The sequence below is a fragment of the Pinus tabuliformis genome, chromosome X (assembly GCF_031772625.1).
Source record: "Pinus tabuliformis cultivar Carrire ecotype Pingquan chromosome X, CPIR1, whole genome shotgun sequence".
Classification (NCBI taxonomy): domain Eukaryota; kingdom Viridiplantae; phylum Streptophyta; class Pinopsida; order Pinales; family Pinaceae; genus Pinus; species Pinus tabuliformis.
Genome location: NC_142308.1, coordinates 583,107,171 through 583,125,793, shown reverse-complemented (window position 1 = coordinate 583,125,793; position 18,623 = coordinate 583,107,171).

The following is an 18,623-nucleotide window of genomic DNA, read 5'->3' as shown; positions in this document are numbered from 1 at the left end:
TATTCACCCTTTTTATTTCAAAATAAGTAAAGAAATTTGGAGTTCTTTACATAGGATTCAAACTAATAAACCATGAAATGATGTTTCATAAAATGGATATCTTTGGAAAGGTAAACTAATACATAAATAAAATGGTTCATAAAATGGATATCTTTGGAAAGGTAAACTAATACATAAATATATGAGTAAGCATTCAACATAAATATAAACACAAATTTGTGTACACAATGTTCAATGAATATAAAGCAAAAGTAAGCATTTCCATGTATTCATATATTAGAAAAACTAATAGATACATGCATAATGAATGATGCATTCATATGTTTGTTAAGATTAATACGATGTAATGTTAAATAAATATAATTCAGATTGGATTACTATATTGTTTGTCATCAATATTGATGTTTTTAGGGTGGGAAAATTAGAGAAATCAACATTAGCAATGGCACCTAGTTTAGAGAATTGGGATCAATAACCTTCCAAGACTAAGTTTAATGCCTTAAATGATGTTTTTGGGTGTAACACTTTGCCACCTAAATGTTGCACACCTTGGTGCTAATCTAAATTCAAATATCTTTCCGTTGGTTTAAGATTTGTATCAATCAAAGTTCATATGCAAAAGTTACACTTCCTAGAAGTTGACCTACTGTGTTTAACCATAGTAATTCGAGAGGATGCCACATCAACCCCCTATTGTGTTTAACCATCGTAATTCGAGAAGATGCCACATCAATCCCTATTACTTATGATAAAGGGCTATCCATGAATATGAAACAAAAGTAAACATTCTCATACATATTTTAATATTGCTAAAACTAATATTTGAATACAAGTGGAACCACATATTACCTCTATATTGAGAATCAACATTTCATGAGTACAATAATTAATATCACTAATACTCTAACTTGCCTTAACTTATGTGCATGTGGTGTTTAATGAATATGAAATAAAATAATCATTCAACATGTGGAAACTTGTGTACATGTAATGTTTAAACACATTTCCCCTATATTTAGAATCATCATTACATGATTACAATCATTAATATCAATCACCTTTCAAGCACTTTCCTTAAGCACTTTCCTTAAGATATGTGCATCTCATGCTTAACAAATAAGAAATAAAGGTAAACGTTCAATATATTTGAAAACTTATGTGCATGCAATGTTTAAAGAATATGACCTAAAATCAAACATTTCCCCACGTAGAATGTGACCTAAAAGCAAACATTTCCCCATGTATTCATATATATTAGTGAAACTAATATATATGAATATGAGGTTCAAGTAGTGTTCAAGAGAAAGTAATTATTTACCATATATTCATATATTAGTGAAATTAATATGAATATGTAGGGAAATAATTTCTTTCATTTCATATTTATTGAATACCACACACAAAAACACATTAAGCATAACAATTCTCCATTACTATTGAATACCACACACAAAAACACATAAGCATAACAATTCTCCATTTTATTAGTAATGGAATGACATTACATAAGTACTCTAATGAAAAACTCAAAACAAAACATAAAACTCTAAGCTCTTGAATCTCAATAACTTTAAGAAAATCTTGGAGTTGCAACCAAAAAATATATCATTACATTACATGCCTCATATATATAAGCAACTAGTGCTTTTATAGAAGATTTCAAATATATTATGAAATATTACAATTGTAACCTAGTCATACAAAAGAGTACAAAAGTGTTTACATCCTTAGAGACATTCATCAAGGAAAGGGGAATTAGGTGTAGAGGATGTATACATTAATTTTTTATCCTCCAATTACTCAAGATTCTATGCCACTGCATAGTCAAGGTTCTATTATAAGCTTTATTATACACTAGCACTTAGTTGACACTAAGCCACAACACATTTTATAGGTTAAGAAATTTCTAATGATGACTAGTTTTCTGCAATGAAAATTTGTATCGAAAGGGTATTCCCATGACAATGTAATAATCGATTATTCCTCACAAGTACATGTGGAAGCAATTCGATCTCTTCATGGTTCAACCATTTGAAGTTAATATTGCAAAAAATTGACTAGATTTTTCTAGTATAATCAAGAAAACCCAAAATCTTAAACCTAACAACCAAGAAAGAGTGTTAAATCCCTACCAAAATGGGGGAAGGAGGTTATCCCCTATTATATTGATTTCATGTTCCAAAACATAGTAGTTGTCAAAAGGGAAGTGGAATAGACAAATAGGAAAGAAAAGGAGAAATAACAATATTTACGACATTATAGAATATTGTAGTGTCTTATAGCTCCATAGTGTGCTTGTTGTTATTTATACTTTCCATTGTACTATTTGATAAAGATATTCCCCTAACAAGGTAATAATATTTTTTTTCATCACAAGTATATGTTGAAGAAATTTCATATCTTATTCCCCTAACAAGGTAATAATATTTTTTTTCCTCACAAGTATATGTTGAAGAAATTTCATATCTTTATGATTCACCTATTTGGAGCTAGTAAAGCATGAAATTTACGAGATATTTCTATAAGATTCAAGGGAACCCAAAATATTAAGCCTAACAACCAAGAAAGTGTTAAATTCCTAATAAAAAAATGGGAAAATAGGTTTATGCCCGACTATAGTGATTTCATCTTCCATGGCATAGTAGCCATGGACGGTGCTAGAGAGATACAACAGTAAAGGAGAAAGAGCAATAATTAAGGCAATATAACATACTTTAGTGTCCTATTTCTCCATAGTGGGCTTGGTATTATTTATACTTGGAATTATAATCTTTGATATTGAAGAGGAAAGGCATAATTTTTCATTTTCTAGAGTTTTTACCACGCCGCATTTCTCTAGGGTAAATATTATGTTCAAGAAATATATTTTGTGTATTTCACATTTGGATTCTATTTTTATTTTATAGTATTTAAAGTATTGTGTGGTGTGCGTTGTTGCACAAACTATTAGGCCTTGTAAATAGGCAAAATCTAGAGGGAACAACAACACTGGGGATACAATCCAACTGTCACCACAACCTAAGTCCCTTAGTCTTCTCAGATTGAGGGTTCCCAGTATGACTCACTTGTGATAGATATGTATCTAAGGTAGTTGTGAAGTGAGGGAAGGTGGCTCATTCAATGGAAGGGTTCAATAAATGTGAGAGTTTTGGGAGAAGCTAATAAGGCTTTCTATGAAAAATCCCTTTGAAAGATAGCTACATGAAACCTAGGATTGAGATATACAATGAGATATGAGTGCATCCAAAGTCAACATAGACAAGAGAAAAGGCAATGAAATATTTTCTTCAACAAGTACTAAAACACATCCCTTCAAAGAATACCTAAGTTGAATGATTAGATTCTAGGGTTCCCTCTTGGTGTGATGACTAGGGCATCAAATTTCCGGAGATCCCACCATGGGAAATCCACAAAAACTTGAGGATCACTATAGGAGATACTAAGGAAGAGTTATATCTAAGCAAAATTCAAAATTTCTTCCTCTAATAGATTTCACACCAATCCCTAGAGAGGCCTCCTTATCCTTAAAGGGACGAGTAAAATAGGTGAAAAGAGAGATGATTTTTCAAGTTAAAGGTGATTACCAAGGATTTAAGACCAATGTCTATCAATTGGGAGAAATGGAGTCAAACATGATCTCAACATGGAAACTTTCTCTTCAAGGAGACATAGAAGGAGCTTTGTTTCCCTTAATGAAGCAACTACACAACACTTCTAGATATTTATACTTAGATGGAAATTGTTAGTGGAGTTTCAAGAATACATATGCAACAAATCCCCTTGAAAATTCAAGCATTCATCATCTATGAATAATACATGCAAAATTTCCCAATAATTACAATTTTTAGACAATATTTTAACAATTAGGGCACATTCATAACCATGAGATAATATTCCATGCATTCGAAATTAATCAAAATCATAAATACAACATTAAATAGCACCTACAAGAAAATGAAGAATATATCCATCCATTAAAATGCCAAAAATAAGCTCCAAGAGAGATAGTGAAATTAGCCAAACATCAAAATTCATCCAAATCATCCAAATTCGTCCTGAAAATTGTAGGTCCAAAGTTCTCAAGAGAGGTATCGAAAATCCAAGTGATGATGATAGTTAGGGACTAGGTCTCTCATATTTATAAAAGACAAACCCCTCCAAAGCCTAAAATGTCAAGTAACCCACCCATGGTTACAAGGAAACCATGAAAACTCAAGAATAAAATCGAAATACTCTCTCAAGCCAATGCAATGCTGCTAGCATGCATGCATGAAGACCTAGAGGGGAAGATTTGAGACCTCATGTGCTAAAAATGAGAGAGAGGGCCTAAAAAATGATGATGAAGAGGGGGATTCCCTCCATATGCTGCAAAACATATCTAGACCCCTATGTGGTTTGTGTGGGCTCCAAATGGGTCTCATGGCTCTACAAGTGGCTCAAGATCAAGTCGATGCTTCATCAATGAGGGATCGAAGATAACACATGCCCTCCCATGTCTCCCTAGGAAAGACATAACCTCCTTTGGGTCTTGGAACCATTTCCAAGTTTCAGGTGCAATGTGTAGTTGGTTGGGGCGACGTGGTTCAAGTGTATCATCATATCTAAATAACTGGGGCATGAGTAATAAAATGGTGGTGTTACATAATCCCATGATGTGGCAATCAATTCTCTTCGTGGATGGAGGCCCATGGATCTCAATGCTCACCTACAAATGTCATTGTGATCCTCTAGAGGGCTTGGATCCCATATAGGGAGGCCAAGTCCAAGATGAAAACCCACCTACAATCTTACATAAGATCCAATGTGTCTCCTAACCTTCCAATACAATGATTCATTAGTGCAATTGAGTAAATACGTTTGAAAATCAAGGGAAGAAGTGGAAACTTTATAGTATATTTCCCTTCTAAATTTGGGGCTTTGAACATGTACTGGTGTTACCTTCCTGGGAAGGAAAGGTTAATGAAGAACCCTATTATATGGTTTCAACCTCTAAGGGAATGACAAGTCTAAGGTACACACTTCAAGTGGCAGGTGTCATGTGAAATAATGATGGAACATAGTGGGGACAAAGGGAAGGTTTTAAGCCACATGCCATAGTACAAGGGTAGCTATGATGAGGGAATCCCACACCTTGGGTATATGAGAGTAGTAGGGAGAAATCATGGTACATGAGTTACCCCGACCTTTGTTTTTCCACCCTTCTTCATTTTACTTTTTCCTTTTATTAATTTTTCTTCATTTTGTTGTTGAGGCTCTAGGGAATGAGAGCATGATGTGTAAGATATAACAATGATTACCCCCTTAAGGTGGGGTAGTTCATCATGCAACAAGGGTGGGAACACTCATGGGTTCCTTAATGATGTAGAGGGTACTCATAGTGTCCCTAGGAACTAGGGTGATGGCAGTAATGATAGGGGGTAGGGCTCATGTTTGGTTGTTTCCCATGTGCTAAATTTTATTTTCCTAACAAAATTTTGTATTTTGTTGTAAATTTCTTGTTGTTTGTGTTCATTTTATGATTTTATCTTTCTTGTTGGTTGCATCAAACTTCAAGGCATCATTCGAGGACTGAATTAAGGTGTCAAGAAGGGGAAAGGGACGCTAACACATTGTGGACCAAGATGGGGAAAGTGTGAAAAGGGCTTGTAATGAGTGGAGGGGAGTGAGATATATGGTTTTGGGAAGAGGGACCACACAACCAAAATTAGGTTTCCCCATATAGTGCCACTCCTAAATCTAATAGTCAATAATGGATATCCCACATAACTAGGATTTAGTATTAACCCCCCAATTAAGGTAAGTAAATAAGAGTACAATCAAGGCCCTTCCTTCTTCTAAGTTTCCCAATAATACATGCCCAAGAAAAATAAGCATAAACACCTAATTACATAATCAAAATTCATACCTTCGGGGTTGGATAACCCACCTTCAAACATACAATCATGACAAATGAGTGAGGGGACACAATGGTTGGCTCAAGTGGTGGAGAATGGTTGCACATGAAAGCTATTAGGTGACTATAAGGGGCCGCTCTCTGCCGATTCAAGAAAAATCTAGGAGAAATCATTTCCTATAGGAGTCACCCATTGGTGGTGGGTAACATTTGGCTCCATCAAGGACATCAACTCTCAGTAGAGTGCACAAGCCATGTACTTGAACAAGGAGGTCATGAGAACACCAACAATCTCTTGGGACCGCAGACCTCTTACCTACACATAACAGACAAGCAAACAAGGCAGCATGTGTCATGTGTGTACTTTGATCCCCCACGCTTTCTATTGAGCTAGGGAAAAGGTATGAATTTTCCATTTATTTCATCATCCTTTCCTTTAACTATATCCCCTTTATATTCTAAAGATATTCATATATCAAGGATTATAGTAAAAACTAGGGAACTATTTATTATTACAATTTAGCTAATTATTGTCTTATCTCATGTAGGAAAAAGATGAAATGGGAAAACTACCATTCCCTACCCGAGAGAAGGAAAAAGACAAAGTGGAGTAACTGTTGCTCCTTCACCAAGAAGCAACGTACAGGCAGCAAGCCAAGGATAGAGCGCGCAGTTATGGATAAGATAGAGAAGATCACAGCATCAGCGCAAAAGACAAAGAGATAACTGAAGATGGAAGATTGAGCGGATCTCTCAGGATCTCTTGATCCTAAGGGATCGTTGTTACTGTTTTATTCGTTGTTCCTATTTTATCCATTGGCCATTATAAAAGGGACGGCGATTGTGAAGAACAGGGGGAGATTATTTAGAAATTACTTTTGTATTTTTACTTTGATCATCGACTCTCATTGTTGAAACAAAGCACAAACTGGCTGTAATTATTTTGCATATGATTAATATATAATATAGTTGTTGTTCCTTCTTTCATACTGAAGTCGTCCAGCAGTGTTCACTAGCGGCTAAGGGCCCGACCCTGGTGGATTCACTTGTTGTTCTTGTATCAATCCTTTACGATTTCTATCGTGTAATGGTTTGGTTTCATTTCTATCTATTGTAGTCGCATCGCTTTATTGTTTCGTATTTCCAGATTTAATGAATTGACTTGTTTTATATGCTGTAATTGAATTGTGTTGTTGTTCATTTCCCTCATAACAAGATCACTGCTTTTTGAAAGTATATTGTTGTGCTATTCATTTTACTTACAAAGCTTCGTTGTTCATTTCAATAACTTAGCTTTGCTATCATTGCAGTTACATAAGTTTTGTTGTTCATTTCTATTATATAACGTTGCTTCTCATTTACTTTCTACAATCATTTAGTTTCACCTTTTAGCATTTTTATAGTTAGCATAATTATCTCATTTCAATCAGTTGCAGTAGCATTATTGATTTAATTCATTGTCATTTGGTTATTTAATGTGGTGTGTGTGAGATCAACAACTGTAAATAACAGTGGCTATTATTGTCAAAGATCTCAGACTGAGGATCTTATTTATGCTTGATTTAGTTTGCATTAGTTAAACAAGGAATGAGTTATTGCTACTGTATCCTTGACTGATAATTGTTGTTACTTTATCGAGTAAATGATTTAGTTTCAGAAGCATTGAGTTTCCTTTAATTGCAAGTGAGTTTTATTTAAAGCATCTATTTACTCTTGTATTTGAAAGCACTATACTGAAATTTAGAAACATTACTCTTGAGTAAATAGCCGCCACAAACTGTGTACACTCTTGAAATAGAAAATCTTGCCCGGATTGATAACTAATGTGAAGATAATTAGGAGTTAAAAAGACACCTTTTATACCTCAACATTTTGGTGCCATTGCCGGGGAGAGTGTAGCCATTTCTAAAGAGTAGTGTGCATCTGATGGGTGCCTGTTAGGAAAGAGTTGGGTATTAAAAACGGAAGGTAAGAACCTGCGTACGGAGCATGTAAAAGCCTTGCTCCCCCGCCCACTTTCCAATAGGATTGTTAAAGAACTTAGGGTAGAAATAAATATTTGAGTTGTGTGTATGACTAAGAAGAAAAAAGCTTGAAAATAATCCAAAACCACTACCCAAAACCGACAAAGGTAAGGGACCGGTGACCCTTGGTCGATCAACCTTCATAGACAATATCATTAACAAATCTGAATCTCAGCCATCAGTAGGCCCTAGAAAAGTTGCTTCTAGACAACCTATTGGCTCCCTTTGGGCCACAAACTCACCATCTGTAGCCTTTGCTGAGGTGCACAACAAAACAGAAGAAACTGAGCAAGATTTTCAAGAAATTGAGAATTCTCGCCCAATTTCTTTACAAGAAGGGAATTCTAGTAATCTCCGTGAAGGAGGAGGAGAAACAGGGGAAACAGAAGAGCCAAGATCCCCTCTCGAAATAATTCAAACACTCAGCAGCCCAGATAAGGGGAGTGCTGTAGAAGAACCTGAGGAGCCAAGATCCCTCCAGATAGTAGTTTAGTAAGGAACACTCATTATCCCAGACCAAGGAAGTGATGTTAAGCTCATTCCTATTCCTTCTAGTCATCCTAGGAATAACTCTCTGGAAATCTCAGAAGGGTATTGGCACATATTTGATCAAATGGCCCAAAACCAACAAACACCTCAAACCTCCACACTGCAGTATCCCATCGTGGACACTGCAGTAAATGCACCTATGAAGGCCATTCCTCTCCAGAATATTCCTACATGCCATGGCCTAACATCAGAGGATCCAGATGAATTTCTGTTTGAGTTTAATGTATTATGTCGGGGGTATGACTATACCACCAGTCCCCAAAAACTAAAATTATTTCCCTCCACATTAAAAGGAGCAGCTTTATGATGGTTTATGGGATTAGGTGGGGGCGTTATAAATGACTGGGATCAGATGAAAACTGTTTTTCTAAAGAAATATCAGGACTATTGCAGATCCAGAGAATTAAAGGATGAGATATTTCAAATGACAGCAAGACCTAGTGAAACACTGGAGGAATATGTAGAATGCTTTCAATACAATCTCTAAAGATCTCCTTATGCATCTTTACTCTTGCTTGACAACGTGTTAAAAACTACACTAATTAAAGGGATGAAAGAACAATGGATTGAAACATTAAACATTATGGGTAAAGGTGACATATATCAGGAAAATTTTGCTAACATCATTGATTTGTGTATCAGGAGTTCAAGAGGCAGCACAAGACTGAAGCCAGCAGAACGTGACATGATCACAAGGGATAACAAGATCTCCGGTGGAGGTATAACCTGCACAGAAATCGACAATCTACTAGAAGATTTCAAAACTGATATTCTAGGGACTCTGACAATGCAGTTGGACATTATGCAAGCTAAACAAAAGAAAGCAGAAGCGGAACAAAATTTGGCGATATTCTTCCCTAAATGCAAAAAGAAACATAGCCACAAAGAGTGCCCGCTGGATATGGTCAAAATCTGCGCTATTTGTATGAAAGATCACGCCACAAAAAGTTGCCCATCACTCCCAGGACTGAAAGCAGTCTACAAAGAAGCAAAAGAAGAAACAGAACCAGTTCAACTACTAAATCAGCACCGCCAGTGGCAGTCGCGACAAACAGGTATGCCCATTGATCCATCCTCTTCTTTTCAACCTCCTCAATGTAATGATCAGCAGTATAATGGAATGTGGCAGAATCAACCACCTCTCTCCAGCTGGTCATAACAGCCATTCCCCATATCACCATGGCCAAATCAAACCAATTGGCCGAAATTTCCTTATTGTCCTCAATTTTGGAAAAATAATGCATATTCAACACAATGGTCACCCTCCACCTCGCAGAGTCAAAACTGGCAGTCAAACTGGCAAAGACCCATAAATCAGCCAGTTGGAACGGTTCATCTCCCTTAACCCACACTGCCAGCACCTTATACATTGCAACAAAACCCCCAGACCAACTTAAGACCGCAGCTCCCAGCCCAACCCAACCCGAACCCCAACAATAGACCAGTTCAATCTGTGCAAATAATTGAAGGACCAGAACCAGAAACCAAGTTAAGGGAGTGCAACGACCTTCAATTAAGATCTAGGCGTATAATAGAATCAGAGGGAGATAAAAATGTTCAAACTGAAAATCCATTACCTATAGAACAAACACTACAAGAAGAGAATCTGCTTAGACAGAAAACTCATGAACAAGAAACCACCTCTTCTCCACCATTCCCAAAACGACTGATCATACCTCGCACAATAGAACATCCAAATTTTGATCTTTTGGGAGAACTAAAAAAATTTTGTATAAAAATTCCACTCCTTCAAGCTATCAAGACATCCCGATTTATGAAAAAACTATCAAAGAATTATGTATGAAAAAGCCAAAGAGGAAAATAACAACAAATCCAATTGTCCATGTAGTCGGTACCCTATCTGACTTACTATCAGGAAGAGAAGCACATGTAAAATATGAGGACACAGGAAATCCTATAGTCACGGTGCAAATCAATGGATGCACCTTCCTCAATGCCTTAGTTGATTTAGGAGCTGCAATCGACATTCTTACAACCACCACTTATCAAAAACTTGGCATTACATCATTAGACCCAACCACAACCTAATTGGAATTGGCTGACTGATCGGTAGTCAAACCAAAAGGCACATTACATGATGTAATGGTGTATGTAGACTCTTGGGAATACCCTACATACTTTCTGATCATCAATCCTAAAAACCGACTGGATGGACACCCCTTAATTCTAGGTAGACCTTGGCTAGCAACTACTGACGCTTACATTGGTTGTAGACAAGGCAGCATGACTATAGCAAGAGGAAGCAATGTAAATAATTTAGCCTTATATCCTCCAACCCAGCCAAGTTTAACAATAATCAAAACAAAAAAATAGCATGTATCATACTAACTGAAAACATTAGATCACCACTAACCATAGAATATGCCCTCGAATTTAAAGACCAAACAGAGGACAACATCATTAACAGCTTCATTAACCAACCAGAAACTAGATCCCATCTAAAATGTCACATGATCGAAGCAGCATTTGATAATGAAGTAGAAGAAGATCCCCTGAAAGATACTCATGATCAATCAATACCAACCACCTCTGTTTATAACAGCAAAACCATAGAAATTGAGCCAAGAAAAACTTTGAACATTAAGAAAAACCTGACTGCTAAACAAGAAGAAAAGCTAGTTCAACTCCTAAGAAAATATAAAGAATCCTTTGCATGGGATTACCCAGACATGAAAGGAATTGATCCCCAGTTGTGTATGCACCACATCTATACAAAAAAGGATGCTAGACCCGTTCGCCAACCCCAACGGAGATTAAATCTTCATCTTAAGGATATTGTGAAAGCTGAATTGCAAAAGCTTTTAGATGTAAACTTTATCTACCCAATATTTGACAGCAAGTGGATCTCTCCATTAGTAGTGGTGCCGAAAATGAATGGAAAGTGGCGGATATGTGTTGACTATAGAGAACTGACTAAAGCAACCCAGAAAGACCACTTCCCCCTTCTATTCATTGATCAGGTCTTGGACACTTTAGCAGGAAAGAAATTCTTTTATTTCCAAGATGGCTTCAGTGGATACAATCAGATCTAGATTGCCCCTGAAGATCAGGATAAAACTACCTTTACTTGTCCTTGGGGAACATTTGCTTACAGGGTCTTACCCTTTGGGCTATGCAATGCACCTTCCACATTTCAGAGGGTTGTACTCAACATTTTTTTAGATTTAATAAATGAAGGGCTCGAAATATATATGGATGACTTCACACCTTATGGGGATGACTTTGAGCCAGCATTACAAACATTAGAAAAAGTGTTGCAAAGATGCATTTCCACCAGGCTCTGTTTGAGCCATGAAAAGTGTCATATGATGATGACTGAGGGACTCATCTTAGGTCATTATATGTTATCAACTGAATACAGGTAGATCTGACTAAAGTTCAGATAATTTTGTTAATACCTACCCCTACCACACAAACAGAGGTACGCAATCTTTTGGGATTTTCTGGTTATTATAGAAGATTTATAAAGCATTTTTCTCAGATTGTTGCACCTTTATACGCACTAACAGGAAATATTGATTTCATTTGGACAGATAAGTGTGACCGTGCTTTTGAGGATCTAAAAAAGCTTGTATCAACAGCCCCAGTGCTAAGGGGCCCAAATTGGGATTTTCCATTCCAAATTTCATCTGATGCTTCAGACACAGCAATCGGAGTAGTTCTTGGACAGGAAGAAGATAAAAAGCCATATGCAATATATTATATCAGCAAAAATCTATCTCCTGCTGAATTAAACTATATTGTGACTGAAAAAGAATTTTTAGTTGTAATATATGCTGTAAATAAATTTAGACATTATATAACTAGATATCCTGTAGTTTTATACAGATCACTTTGCCATTAAGTATTTAGCAAATAAACATGTTACAAATGGAAAAGTGACAAGATGGTTGATTCTCTTGCAGGAATTTGACATCACAATTAAGGATCGGCCTAGAAAAGAAAACCCTGTAGCTGATTTTCTCTCACGAATGCCAAAGCCAGCGGACGCAGCAGCAGTTGAGGATTAATTTCCTAATGAACATTTATTTGTTGTTACTGTCAGAACACCATGGTATGCCGACGTTGCAAATTACTTGGCAGTGGGAAAATTACCCAAGCACCTAATGCCTAATGAACGAAAACAAATAGTGCAGTGCAGTACCTGATTCTCTTGGATTGGGGGCTACTTATTCCATACAGGGGCAGATATGCACATCAGAAGATGCATTCGGGAAGATGAAGTGTTTGACATTCTAAAAGGATGCCACAATGGACCGTGTGGCGAACATTTTGCAAACCGCAAAACTAGTCACAAAGTCTTACAAACAGGTTATTACTGGCCCACTACCTTTAAAAATGCTAAAAAGTTTTTCAAGCCTGTGATAGCTGCCAAAGGGCAGGACGCCCTGGACAATCTGATGAGATGCCTTTGAACCTGCAATTAGTAATCGAGCCTTTCGAGTGGTGGGTGCTAGATTTTGTTGGTCCTATTAACCCATCATCCAATCAAAAAACATACATACTGGTTGCAACAGAGTATGTTACTAAATGGGTTGAAGCAGAGGCGCTGCCAAGAGCTACAGAGGATTCAGTAATACATTTTCTTTTCCAATTATTTGTGCGATATGGCCTGTCGAGAGACATAATTACAGATGGAGGACCGCAATTCGTAGGTAAAAAGATTGTCACAACATTGATAAATTACCATATTCAGCACAAAATTACAACTCCATACCACCCACAGGAAAATGGCCAAGTAGAAAGTACTAATAAGGTGATTGAGGCAATACTTACAAAAACAGTTGCATCACATAGACGTGACTGGGCTTCAAGATTGCCAGAAGCCTTGTGGGCATACCGCACAACATGGAGAAACACCACGGGATATTCACCATATCAATTGGTATTTGGTAAGGAACCCATCTTCCCAATCGAATTCGAGATTCAAACATTAAGAATAGTGCAGGAGGTGGGTTTGAATTTAAATGAAGCTCATACCAATAGATTACAACAAATCAATGAATTAGATGAAATCAGGCTCTCAGCTCTTCAACACACTGCATTAATTCAACAACAGAGAGTGAAATGGCACGATGCCCTTATTAAAAAGAAGATCTTCCACGAAGGACACTGGGCACTCCTATAAGATTCAAGGTTCTAGGATTTCCCCGGAAAACTCCAAACCTGATGGCTAGGACCTTATGAGATACAAAAGGTGCATGATAATGGCACCATTACATTGACAAACATTGATGGTATTGGATATTATTTCAAAGCGAATGGTCATCAAGTGCGACTTTATCACAAACCGCTTACCAAGGAGTCCTTTTACCAACAGTTACAGGAAGATTCCACCATGCATTCTCGCTGAGGAGGCTAACCCATCCTCAGCATCAATCCAGTAAACAACTCATTTGTTTTTGAATTTTGTATATAAACTTTTATTTTTTTAAATTTGCTTGTATAAACTGTTTTTTGTACAGATTTTAGTGTTGTTCCATTTAAGAAACAGTTGTTGTTCCTCTTAAGGAACAGCAGTTGTTCCATTTAAGGAACAACATTTTTCTCTTTATTTAATTTTCGTGATGTTCTTCTTAAGGAAAAGCTGCTATTCCTCTTAAGGAACAGCAGTCGTTCCATTTAAGGAACAACAGTTTTTGCGTGTGTTTTCTTTTTGTTGTTCCTCTTAAGGAATAGTTGTTGTTCCTCTTAAGGAACATCAGCCGTTCCATTTAAGGAACAGCAGTTTTGCGCATGTTTATATTTTTTTTGTTCCTCTTAAGGAACATTAGTCATTCCATTTAAGGAACAACAATTTTGCATGTTTGCATTTTTGTTGTTCCTCTTAAGGAGCAGTTGTTGTCCCTCTTAAAGAACAGTAACCATTCCATTTAAGGAACAGCGGTGCCATGTGTGGTCTATTTTTGTTGTTCCATTTAAGGGACAGTTGTTGTTCCTCTTAAGGAACAATAGTCGTTCCTCTTAAGGAACAACAGTTTTGCGTGTTTATATGTTTACTGTTCCTCTTAACGAACAGCTGTCGTTCCATTTAAGAAACAACAATTTTGCGTTTTTGTATTTTGTTGTTCCTCTTAAGGAACAGCAGCCATTCCATTTAAGGAACAACAATTCTGCGTTTTTGTATGTTGTTGTTCCTCTTAAGGAACAACAGCCATTCCATTTAAGGAACAACAGTCCCGTTTACATTTGTTTACGTTGTTTCGTTTAAGGAACAGTTGTTGTTCCCTTTAAAAGGAACAGCAGCCGTTCCATCTAAGGAACAACAGTTTGGTATGCACATGCTTTACGTTGTTCCATTTAAGGAACAGTTGTTGTTCCTCCTAAGGAACAATTGTTGTTCCTTCTAAGGAACAACAGTTTTGTCATTTTTTTTGCTTGTTGTTGTTCCTTTTAAGGAACAACAGTTTCACTTCGGTTTGTTTTTATGTTGTTCTGCCGAAGGATCAACACTTTCACTTGCGTCTGTTTTACTTGTTGTTCCTCTTAAGGAACAGTTGTTGTTCCTCTTAAGGAACAACAGTTTCGTGTGCAATTTTTTTATCTTTCTGCCGTTCCTCTTAAGGAACAACAATTTTGCGTGCAGTTGTCTTTTTGTTGTTCCTCTTAAGGAACAACAACCGTTCCATTTAAGGAACAACACCTTTTTTTTGAGTGCATTTTTTTGTGAATAATGTTTCACTCTTCATGATCCTTTGGAAGCAAGAATACAAATATATGCAAGGATACAAAATTAGAGGTTGCTGGAATAAGAAAATCAAAGAAAAATTATCATCTTTAATGAGATTGCTTTGTATTGATTAGAAAAAGGGAAGGACACAACTATCTATATTACTTTGCTGTCCTTATCTTCACTAGAACTCAAATTGATTGATTACTTTTATCATGTTGGTTCTTCCCTAATTCTCATAATTCTCTTTGATTATTAATTAGTAAATAAGAATAAGGGCATATTTTCTTCTATTGATATGTTCAGACTTCTTCCACCATCCCTACTCTTAAGGAGTGTTGAGCCATCCTCTATATATAAATAGGAAGTGCTATATAAAAGAAAAGAGAAAAAATGTATATGTATATATTTTCACTAACAATTCTATGATTTGGCAGATGGAGAATAGGGGGTCTCATCATGAGCCAGCCTATAATGATCATAAGGAAGCAGTGAAGTGGCATTCCCACTATGGCCACCACACCAGGGATATGATCCAATGGACACATCAGAAAAATAAAAGTCCTTGGAACAAGAGGTCTCATCACGAGCCAGCCTGTCCACCTTTCACTCCTTCCCAGTGAATGGCATTGTGATCCATCTGGTTACCAAGCCAACACAATGGCCGCCATTCTGACATCACAAGGAACTTTCCTAGGCATACATAAAGGATTATGGTTCCAAAGGGTGAAAAAGCAACTTTGTCAAGGTTATAAACACATGTGGGCAACAGAGCTCTGCTGATGGTATTGGAGTCATATATTTCAAACATCAATAGTAACTATAAACCCTTTTCTTATTTCTTTATCTCTATTTCAAAAGAGATTATGTTTTCAATTCCTTTTGAACCTTTTATGCATGCAATATCGTTTAAAAAGTCAATCATAACGGTTTAAGTGGAATAATGACCGCATAGCATCTTACCTACGTCAGCTGTCCTTTTCCCTTTTTCGCATCACTTCATAGCATCTCCATATTTATTCATAATTACCATTCTAATGCATCGATTTCAGCAACTCGATATTTTTGTGATCTTGTCACAAATATGTACACCTTGCCATTTTTTCACTACGGTACGATGGCCGTCAGTACGTCGTTCCTCCATTTAACTGGTCGAAGGTGACCTATCATTTTTCAAGGGGGCACAGGTGACTTCCAAAACACTTTTGCATATGTGTCAATCTTTTATTTGGTTGTACTAGGCTGTATAATATCCCATAATAGCAAGTTTTAATGGTATCTATGTTAAAAAAAAAGGTATTATCTGATATTTACAGTTTGTTGTTCCATTGTTGGCTCTATGCATTGCTGTGTAAAAATAACAGTGTGCAGAATTCAGATAAAATGGGAGGATGAGCAGTACTTAGCGAGCCCCACACAATAGCAGTTTCTGATGCCGCATGAGAAATTCTAGTAAGGGTTGGATGGGTCGCATATTTTACACGACTGCGACAACCCCATGAAACTGTGTGTTGGGCTTCAAAAATGTCATACAAATATCACTCATTATCATACATTTTTCACCTATGCTTCCATTATATCACTCACTATTCACCACCTTGTCACTCCATTTTCCCTACTATTCACCATTAATGGGTATCATTTATATTTTCCAAATATTGTTTATTTTTAAGCATTTTTTAGAGAAATTCTTGATTAAATATTAGAAAATAATATATTTTACTTTATATATGGAAAGTGGGTTGTTTTTGTGACATGTGTAGGTTCCAAGGAAGCTTCCAAGACACCTTTATGTGGCCTTGAAGGATCAAATTCGAATTTGAGAAGATAAACCTCATGGAGAAGATCAAGGACAAAAGGGGGTTATGTGTCTAGATGGTTGAGAAATGTATGGAACTAAAGAGAGATTAGTGGATCATCATTATGAGTTTGTTATCTCATCTCATTGTATAAATAGGAGTACCTCCTCCATTCCAAGGAGAGGACTCTTGGAGCATGTATCCAACTTATGATGGCATAGAATAAAGATTCATTTTACATAAATTTCCATTATATAGTTTTAGATATAAGTTGTCTTAGTGTAGTAAATGGAATACTTTTTCACTTTGTTCTTAAGAGAATTGAGCTCACTCTAAAAGGATGAAAGAAACATTTTATTTCACAATAGATCTTATTTCATTTAATTGCTTAGATGTTTGAGGATTTGTTTGTGATTGATGAATGAGTTTTAAATCTTATCAGCATATGAGGGGATAACCAAGGGTCTAAGTTAGGCTCTCTCTCCATTTGATTTGCATGATAATTGAAATTCATTCTTTTGCTTTTATGTTTCAAGTATTTCATTTCTTATGCTTATGAATGAATCTTAGTTTAGTTTGGATTAGTGTATGAGGGGACAATCAAGGGACTAAGTTAGTCTTTCTCTCTATTTGAATCTGAACAATAATTAAAGTTCATTCTCTTGTCTTTATTTCAAGTTTATGGTTTTATGTAATCAATGATTTCTCTATGATACTGTAGGGAAGGACAACCAGGACCTCCTTAATTAGGAGCCTCTTCCCTTGCATATTATATTGAATCGTAAATAATTTAGTTAGACATAGAATTAGTTGCCTACTCCTGCATATATTTTGTTGGCACCATCACAAGCTTACGAGTTTCCCTGGTTGATAATTTAATGAAAGCAATTTAAGCAATTAAATTGCCCAACATTTTTGCGTCGTTGACGGGGATGGTGCTAAGGGATTAGGCATTAGGAATTTAATTCAGTACTAGTATTTTTCTTTAGAAAAACTAACTTGTGAAACCTGGTGACAGCAGGATCTTCACAAAGGAGTTCAAGTTTGATTTTTCTAATGTTTTAGTATTTAGCTAGTTTTAAATTCAGTTTTTTAAAAACCCCCCTGCATAAATAAAAACAAATCAAACGATTAGTATGCTCTCTTCCTACGCTTCATGCGATCAGGAAGATCAGAAAATCTATTGATTTATTCCAAATAAAAATACTCTTGCTTGAGAACTAATCTGCAATGCGACAATAAAGAATTTTGTGAATGAGTGAAAAATCATCTTAATTTTTTTTTTTTTTTAAGATAAAACTTAATCTTTTTAAATTTTAGTTTTTTTAAATAATAAAAAATAAAAATAAAATAAAAAAATAAAAAAATTCCCATGTAATAATATATATATATATATATATATATATAGATAGATAGATATATATATATATATATATATATATATATATATATATATATATATATATATATATATATATATATATATATATATATATATATATATATATATATATATATATATATATATATATATATATATATATATATTACTATTATTAAAAAAATGTATTGACTTTCATTCTTTTGTTTTTATAAGATGGAAACGAGAGCGATACACCGCATCTATTCATCAAAGGGAAGCTCATTTGAATTATCTCGTGCACTAA